The sequence below is a fragment of the Mus pahari genome, chromosome 6, assembly GCF_900095145.1.
Source record: "Mus pahari chromosome 6, PAHARI_EIJ_v1.1, whole genome shotgun sequence".
NCBI classification, from domain to species: Eukaryota; Metazoa; Chordata; class Mammalia; order Rodentia; family Muridae; genus Mus; species Mus pahari.
Genome location: NC_034595.1, coordinates 28,048,129 through 28,056,192, shown reverse-complemented (window position 1 = coordinate 28,056,192; position 8,064 = coordinate 28,048,129). Strand labels below are relative to the sequence as shown.

At 35.4% G+C, this 8,064-nt stretch overlaps 1 pseudogene; it reads right to left on the bottom strand.

Annotated features, from left to right (window-relative positions):
- The window catches only part of LOC110323282, a 4,104-nt pseudogene extending 3,391 nt beyond the window's left edge, over positions 1-713 (bottom strand).
- Positions 714-8,064: the final 7,351 nt, after the last annotated feature.

Below are 8,064 nucleotides of genomic sequence, written 5' to 3'. Positions count from 1 at the left end.
CCTTGGTCTTGCAAACTTTATATGACCCAGCACAAGGGAAGGCCTGGGCCAAGTAGTGGGAGTGGGTGGGTAGGGGAGCAGGGGCAGGGGGGGAGGGCTATAGGGAACTTTCGGGACAGCATTTGAAATGTAAATAAAGAAAATAATAATAATAATAAAATAAATAAGGCTGATATGAAAAAAAAAAGAATATTATTAAGGGCATGCTTTTCCATGCAGGAAGTAATAGCACCCAGCAATTGAGTCCAAAGACAATTTGAAAAGGAACAACTATGTGTGTGTATCTTTTATCTGTGGGTTCAAGGGAAAGTGGGTGGGGGCCGGTAGCATGGCCTGTTCCCAGAGCTAAGGCAAGCAGCATAAAAATACCCACAAGTTTTATCCCACTCCGTTTAGATAAAATACAGTAAATTATTTCAATTTTCTTCTATTGGCTAAGATTTCCTTTCTGTCCAGAAAGAAATCAATTTTAAAGAAAGCCCCATGGACTGCTAAGAGTGCATATTCTATCGTGCTTTGACAGAGAGTTTCCTGTTCCAGGAAATATTAAAAAAGGTCAACCCGCTATCTCTCCTGCCCCGCAGGTCAGCATTCCCTCTCTAGTACTGGTACTGGAGGGCCACAGCACTATGTCCTGGCGGGGTCCTGCTCAGCCCAGCTAGAGGGTTCATCTCGCTTCCACCCAACACCTCACATACCCCACGATCAGCCATCTCAACACCTAGTTACCCAGTAGAAACATGAGACAGGACTCTTAAAGCTTAATTATCCAATCAGATTTATGTAACAATAAGATCACAGTTTACAAGAAGCCAATACAATAATTTTAGAGCCAATTGATAAAGATAAGCTTTAACCCAATTATTCTAACCTTGTGAAAATCTTAGCTACTTGTGGCTGTTTAAAACCACGTGGGATCAGGATCTTCTTCCTGTTCATATGCCTCCATGCTGGCTTCCCTTCTTCTCTCTCCTCCTGCTCTCTCTCTCTCTCTCTCTCTCTCTCTCTCTCTCTCTCTCTCTCTCTCTCTCTTCCTGTCCCCCCAAACTCCTAACTCTGCCTCCCTTTTCCTGTCCAATCACAGGCCTCCCACTGCCCTAATGTGATTGGAGAGAGAAAATCCTGCAACAGTTTCCCAAATGTCTTTTAAGCACACTTGACGTATGATGTCAATTCACTACAAATTTTCTATGTTTAATTTTTTTTCAGATGACTTTCCATTGGTATTGAAGTCAACCACTACTACTAGTCCTGATGCTGTTGGTGCTGCTACTACTACTACTATTACTACCTACTATGCTGGAGTTAATCTGTGATTTTACATTAAGTGCTATATCTTTTTTAAATTGCATAGAATTCTATTGGGTGTGTACATGTTTAGAATTATCATATCCTCTCAGTAGGTTCTTCATTTAATAAATATAATGTGACTTCCCTTATCTCTTCTGAATAACTTTATTATCAAAGTCTATTTTTTTTTCTGAGCCATCCTTCCAACCCAGGCTGTAGCAATTGGTGATGGTGACATGTGCTTCTAGCAGGCATCAAAACAGACAGATCCCGCTTTATAATCTGAACTATTAGACTGTGTATTTTATTGGATGAATTATGTAACTAATACTCAGAGTTATTCTTTTATTATGGGAAGCTTTTATTTCTTTCATACTGTATTGATTGTTAATTATGAAAATGACCCTACAATTCCCATGGACGAATCTGATGGAGCAAGTTCTCAGTGGAGGTTCCCTTTTTCTAGATGACTCTAATTTATGACAATATGACAAAAACTGGCTCACACACTTTGCTTAATTCTGTTCTAATATCTTTCTAATTATATTCAGATACTTACTTTTGTTCTTTAAGGGAATATACATGATTTTGAATTGTTTGAACATGTTTATTCTGAATTTTTTGAATGGAAGATTTTGAAGATTTTTCTCACTGGTCATTAGGAAACCAATAAATTTTTTGGAGGACACATGTTGCTTTTGACTTTTTTTTTTCTGTGCTGAAATATTTACATTTCCAGTTACTTACTTAAAGGAAAATATGTGCCAAGAACAAGAAGTCTAAAACTGTCAGTGGTTGGAGTTAAGTAGATGGTAGAAACGTGTCTAAAGACATTTAAAAAGTTCTATTATTGAATTGGTTAATTTTTTACTTTAATTTTGGGGTAATGGTAGTTGTGACAATGTATGGGGTTTAGTTTTAAACCTAATCCATATTTCCATGCAAACAATGGTAACATACACTTTAATTTGTGAATTAAAACATACAATATTAAAATTACAGCAAAACATTTTTACAATCCCTGGTTCCTACTAATATTATTATCCACTGTAATTTAATAAAAAATTGTTTTGATAAAACATGGGTGGACCACTTTTTAAAACAATTAGCATATCAGAACTTTTTTTAAAAAGTTGACTTTCACTAGACCTTGCATACTTTCTATACAAGTTTAAATAGGTACTTATATCACTCAAAAAAAAAAATGTCAAGCATTTGGACGCACAGTCACAAATTATCAATTCTTCAACCTGAAAGTCTTTATCAGCTTTAGAAATAAATGGATGTGGATCCTGTTGAGCTTACCATTCATATTTCGGTAGAAGACTGTACAGTCATCTATACACAGGTAACACTAGATGGTGAATGCAATGGTTTTGTTTGTTTGTTTTTTGTTTTGTTTTGCTTTCCTTTAAGCACATGAAATTGGGAAAGATTCATGGAGTAGGATAAGAGAGAGATTAGAGAGAAAAAAGAGGGTAGACTTATACAAAATGCTTTATATGCATGTATGAAATTCTCAAACAATAAAAATATTGTATGTATGCACGCATGTATGTATGAATGAAGTATAAAGATATGGAGAGATGGTTCAGCAAGTTACGAATGCAAGTTGTGATTCCAGAGATCTTGAGTTCCTAGTTGCCACTATGTTCACCTCACAACTAATGTAATTCTAGCTCTAAGAGATGTGATATTCTTTGATGACTTTCAGAAGGTCTACTGTCATATGCACAAGCCTACATATAAATCCAGACATATACTATAGTTTTTAAAAATAGCATGTGTATAAAACTTTTAGAGGCATTTGAATGAAGATAGCCCTCATTTAGTAACGATGATCTCAGGAAATATGGTTGTTTGATAAAAAATTGTATTGTTAGGCATAGGTTAACTTCTTACAAGTTATGAGGAAAGCACCCCCAAAAGTCTAAGTTATTATCCTTTGTTTCCCAGCATTACCACATGAAACTACCCCATTGATAGATACACTGCTCTGTTTGATTTCAAGAATACAGGAAAATCATTCTCAAGCTGTCCAATAAGCTCTCTCCCTGCTGTCTAACTTTAATGGTGTCTGAAGATTCCATGTTGGTTTCTGAAGCAGAAAATACATCAAAGTCTTATTCAGTACTGGACTCTGAATGATACAGTACAGATCTGTCAGGCAAGATTTTCCTACTGGTGCAATAATGGCAATATTTGGGGGGGGGCATGTAATCAATTCTTTTGTTGATTAGAATTGAGGTGGGCTACACAGGAGAGAGTTCATGTCTGGGACTGTAAACATGGTCAAAACCTATGGAAAATGGAGTCATTTGCCCACAAGATAACCAACTTATCTATGCTGTCTTGCTAAATATTTATGTTGTTAAACTGCCTTCTCATTGGTTTTATTTATGGCTGTTGATTGGTGCAGCTCTTCCCAATCTTTGTCAAAGAAGGTTCCTACTGCATTGTGTAGTAAAAAGTTTAAAGTGCTGAGAATATGCCACTTTGAGGACTGAATATTAGATGCCACATGTATATCCACCTCTTCACAATGTTCTGGGAACATCATAGCAAGAGGTAGAAAGGAAGCAAAGAATGCTATAAACCACTATGTTCCTAATATGACATGGCTTGTATACTCACTAACTACAATATTTGTAGTACCCATATAAAACCTGCACAAGGTCAAGGCAGATAAAAATTCCAGCATAGCTTCAGAAAGTGAGAATGTATTGGCAGTTGATGGCTATTATTAAACAGAAAGTCAAAGTTTTGTTCTATTTTTGGGTGGTGGTGGTAGTTGCAGGTGTCCCCACGCCTCAGTGGATCAATTCACACCCTTGTAAATACTGACAGAACTAACTAGACTCTATGTAATGGTAAAAGCAAAAACCAGAAGACATGAATTTAGAGGGAAGATGTATTTGAGAGGCAGAGAGATTTGAAGCAAGACATTTGGATGTGTGCAATATTAATGTACATTTAATGTACATTTGCTACCATGATATAAGTTTCATGATATTAAGAGATAATAATAATAATAATAATAATAATAATAATAATAATAAATATTATATTTATTATAAATATATCATAGTTATATTATATTTTAATTGCTATAAAAATGAAAAATAATTTTACATCAGTAAAATCAAGAGAAAGGAGATGAGAATGCGAATTTCTGTGTATGCACACACAAAACACACACACAAAACACACACACACACACACACACACACACACACACACACAATCAACAACAACAACAAAATAACAGGATTGCCAATCATTGGTCATTAATATCTCTCAAAATCAGTGGATTAAATTTCCCAATAAGAAGACACAAGCTAACATAATAGATGTAAAAAGAGGATCCATCAGTCTCCTAAATAAAAGAAACAAAATTGAACATCAAAGATAGACATTAGCTCAGAGTAAAAGGTTGGAAAACAAGATGGCATAGGCATTGTAACATCTAAAAAAATAGAATTCTAACTAAAATTAATCAAAAGAGATTGGAAAGATACTTCATACTCATTAAAGGGAAGATTTATCAATATGAAGTCTTAATTCTAAGCCATCTATGCCCCAAACAGAACCGCATCTCCATTTGTAAAAGGAAAATTACTAAAGCCTAAGTGGCATACTGAACCCCATATATTAACAGAGGGAGATTTTATTTTCCTACTCTCAACAATGGACAAGTTATCCAGACAAAAACTAAGCAGAGAAGTAATGGAGCTAACAGATGTTATGAAGTAAATATACCTAACAGATAACTACAGTACATACATTTCACCCAAACACAAAAATATAAACCTTTTATATACATCACAGAACTTTCTCCAAAATTAACCAGAGTCACAGGCAAGTCTCAACAGACAAGGAAATTAAAATAACCCCTTGTATCCTTTCAGACAACCATGGATTAAAGCTCGATTTCAACAACAGAAACAATAGAATGGGTACAAACTCATGGAAACTGAATAACTCTCTACCTAGTGACCACCATGTCAAGAACAAAAGAAAGAAAGAAATTAAAGATGCTCTAGATATCAGTGAAAATTAAGGCACAGCATATCCAAAGTTATGGAAAACTATGAAAGTGGTGTTAAGAGGAAAGTTTGTAGCATAAAGAAAGTGGAGAGATCTGAGTTACTTAACAGCGTACCTGAAAAGTCTAGAGAAAAAGAAAGCAAACACATCCGGGAGGAACAGATGGCAGAAAATAATCAAACTTATGGCTGATCAACAAAATAGAAGCAAAGAACAATACAAAGAATCAAGGAAACAAAGAATTAGATCATTAAGAAAATCAATAAGATAAAAAGCTTTTCTAAGCTAACTAAAAGACAAAGAGAATATCCAAATTAGCCAAAATCAAAAATGAAAAGAGGGGCAAAACAACAGAAATCAATGAAATCTATAGAGACATTAGGTCATGTTCCAAAATCCTGTACTCCACAAAATCAAAAAAAAAAAAAAATCTAAATGAAACGGGCAACTTTTTGATAGATGCTACTTACTAAAGTTAACAAGATCACATATAACATTTAAATAAACCTACAACCCCTATAGAAACACAAGAAGTCATTATAAGTCTCCAAAATCCCATCCCTACCCCACTCCCCCAAAAGCCCTGGGCCAAACAGGTTCAGTGCAAATTTTTACCAGATTTTCAAAGAAGAGTTAATAGGAGTACTCTCCAAAGTATTCCACAAAATCGAAACAGGTGTGTCATAGTTAGGGTTTTAAAGCTGTAAAGAGACACCATGACCAAGGCAACTTTTATAAAAGACAACATTTAATTGAGGCTAGCTTACAGTTTCACACTTTCAGTCCGTTATCATCATGGCAGTAAACATGGCAGTGTCCAGGCAAACATGGTGCTCTAGAGGGAGCTGAGTGTTCTACATCTTGATCTGAAGGCAGCCAGGAGAAAACTGTCCGCTAGGCAGCTGGGAGAAGGGTATCAACACCCACTTTCAAGGTAGCACACTTCCTCCAATAAGGCCACATCTACTCCAACAAGACCACCCTTCCTAATAATGCCATAACCTGGCCCAAGCATATTTAAACTACCACAAAATAGAAGACTTTCAAACTCATTTTATGAAGCCACAATCACCCTGAAACTGGAGCCACAAAAAGACTCAACAAAGAAAGAGTTATAAACTAATTTCCTTCATGAAAATTCACACAAAAATATTCAATAAAGTACTTGCAAACTGAATTTAAAAACACATCAAAAAGATGATCCACCATGATCAAGTAGGTTTCATCCCTGAGATGCAGGGATGGTTCAACACAGTAAAATCTGCCAATAAAATTCCACATGTAAACAAACTGAAAGAAAGAAAATATCAGATCCTTAGATGTTGTAAATCCTTTGATAAAATTCAATATCTATTTATGACAAAAACCTTGAAGAGATCAGGGGTGCAGGGAATATACATAAACATAATAAAATCAATTCACAACACGCTGATAGCCAACATCAGATGAATGGAGAAAAACTCAAAGCAATTCCACTGAAATCAGTAACAAGACAAAGTTGTCCACTTTCTTCAGATCTTTTCAGTATAGTATTTGAAGTTCTAACTAGAGTGATAACACAACTAAAGGAGATCAAGAGGATACATATTGGAAAAAAGAAGTCAAAGTGTCACTATCTGATAGTATACATAAGAAACATCACCCCCCACCACCACACACACACACACATAAGATCCAGCAGGGAAATCCTCTTACAGCTGACAAACACCTTCAATGAAGTGGTCGGATACTGGATTAACTCCAGATAAAATCAGGAGCACTCCTATACATAAGTGACACATGAACTAAAAAAGCAATCAGAGAAATGGCACCCTTCACATTAGATAAAAATAATATAAAATATCTCAGGGTAACTAAAACCAAGCAAGTGAAAGAGCTATATGACAAGAAGTTTAAGTTATTGAAAAAAGAAATTGAAATAAGATATCATAAAATGAAAAAAAATCTCCTATGCTCATGGAGCCATAGGATTAACAGAGCAAAAATTTCCATCTTACCAAAAGCAGTCTATAGATTCAATGCAATCCCCACCAAAATTGCAGCATAATTCTTTATAGACCTTCAAAGAACAGTATCAATTTCATATGGAAGAGCAAAACCCCAAGGATAGCTAAAATTACCCTGTACAATAATAGATCTTCAGGAAATATCTCCATCCCCAATGTCTGGCTGTATTACAAATGTATAGTAATAAAACCTACATGGTACTGTCAAAAAATAAGCCAGACAAGTATATAAATGGAATTGAATCAAAGCTCGAGGCATAAATCCATACGCCTATGGACAGTTTTAAAAAAAAAAAAAAAAGAAGTCAATGTCATACAATGGAAAAAAAGAAAGCATCTCCAACAATTGAGCCAAATCTACCTGGATGTAGAAGACTGCAAAGAGAACCATATCTTTCACCCTGGACATAACACAAGGCCAAGTTGATCAAAAACTTCAATATAAAACCAAATATGCTAAATCTGACAGACAAGAAGGTGGGGAATAGTGTTGACCACATTGTCACAGGTGACAATTTCCTGAATAGAGGATCAGTGTCACAGGCACTAGGATCCACAATTAATTACTGGTAGTTCATGAAACAGAAAAGCTTTGGTATGGTAAAAGATACCATCCATAGGGCAAAATGGCAGGCTACACAATTGGAAAGGATTTTCACAAACTCCACACATGACAAAATGCTAATATCCAAAATCTATAAAGGTCTCAAGAAACTAGACA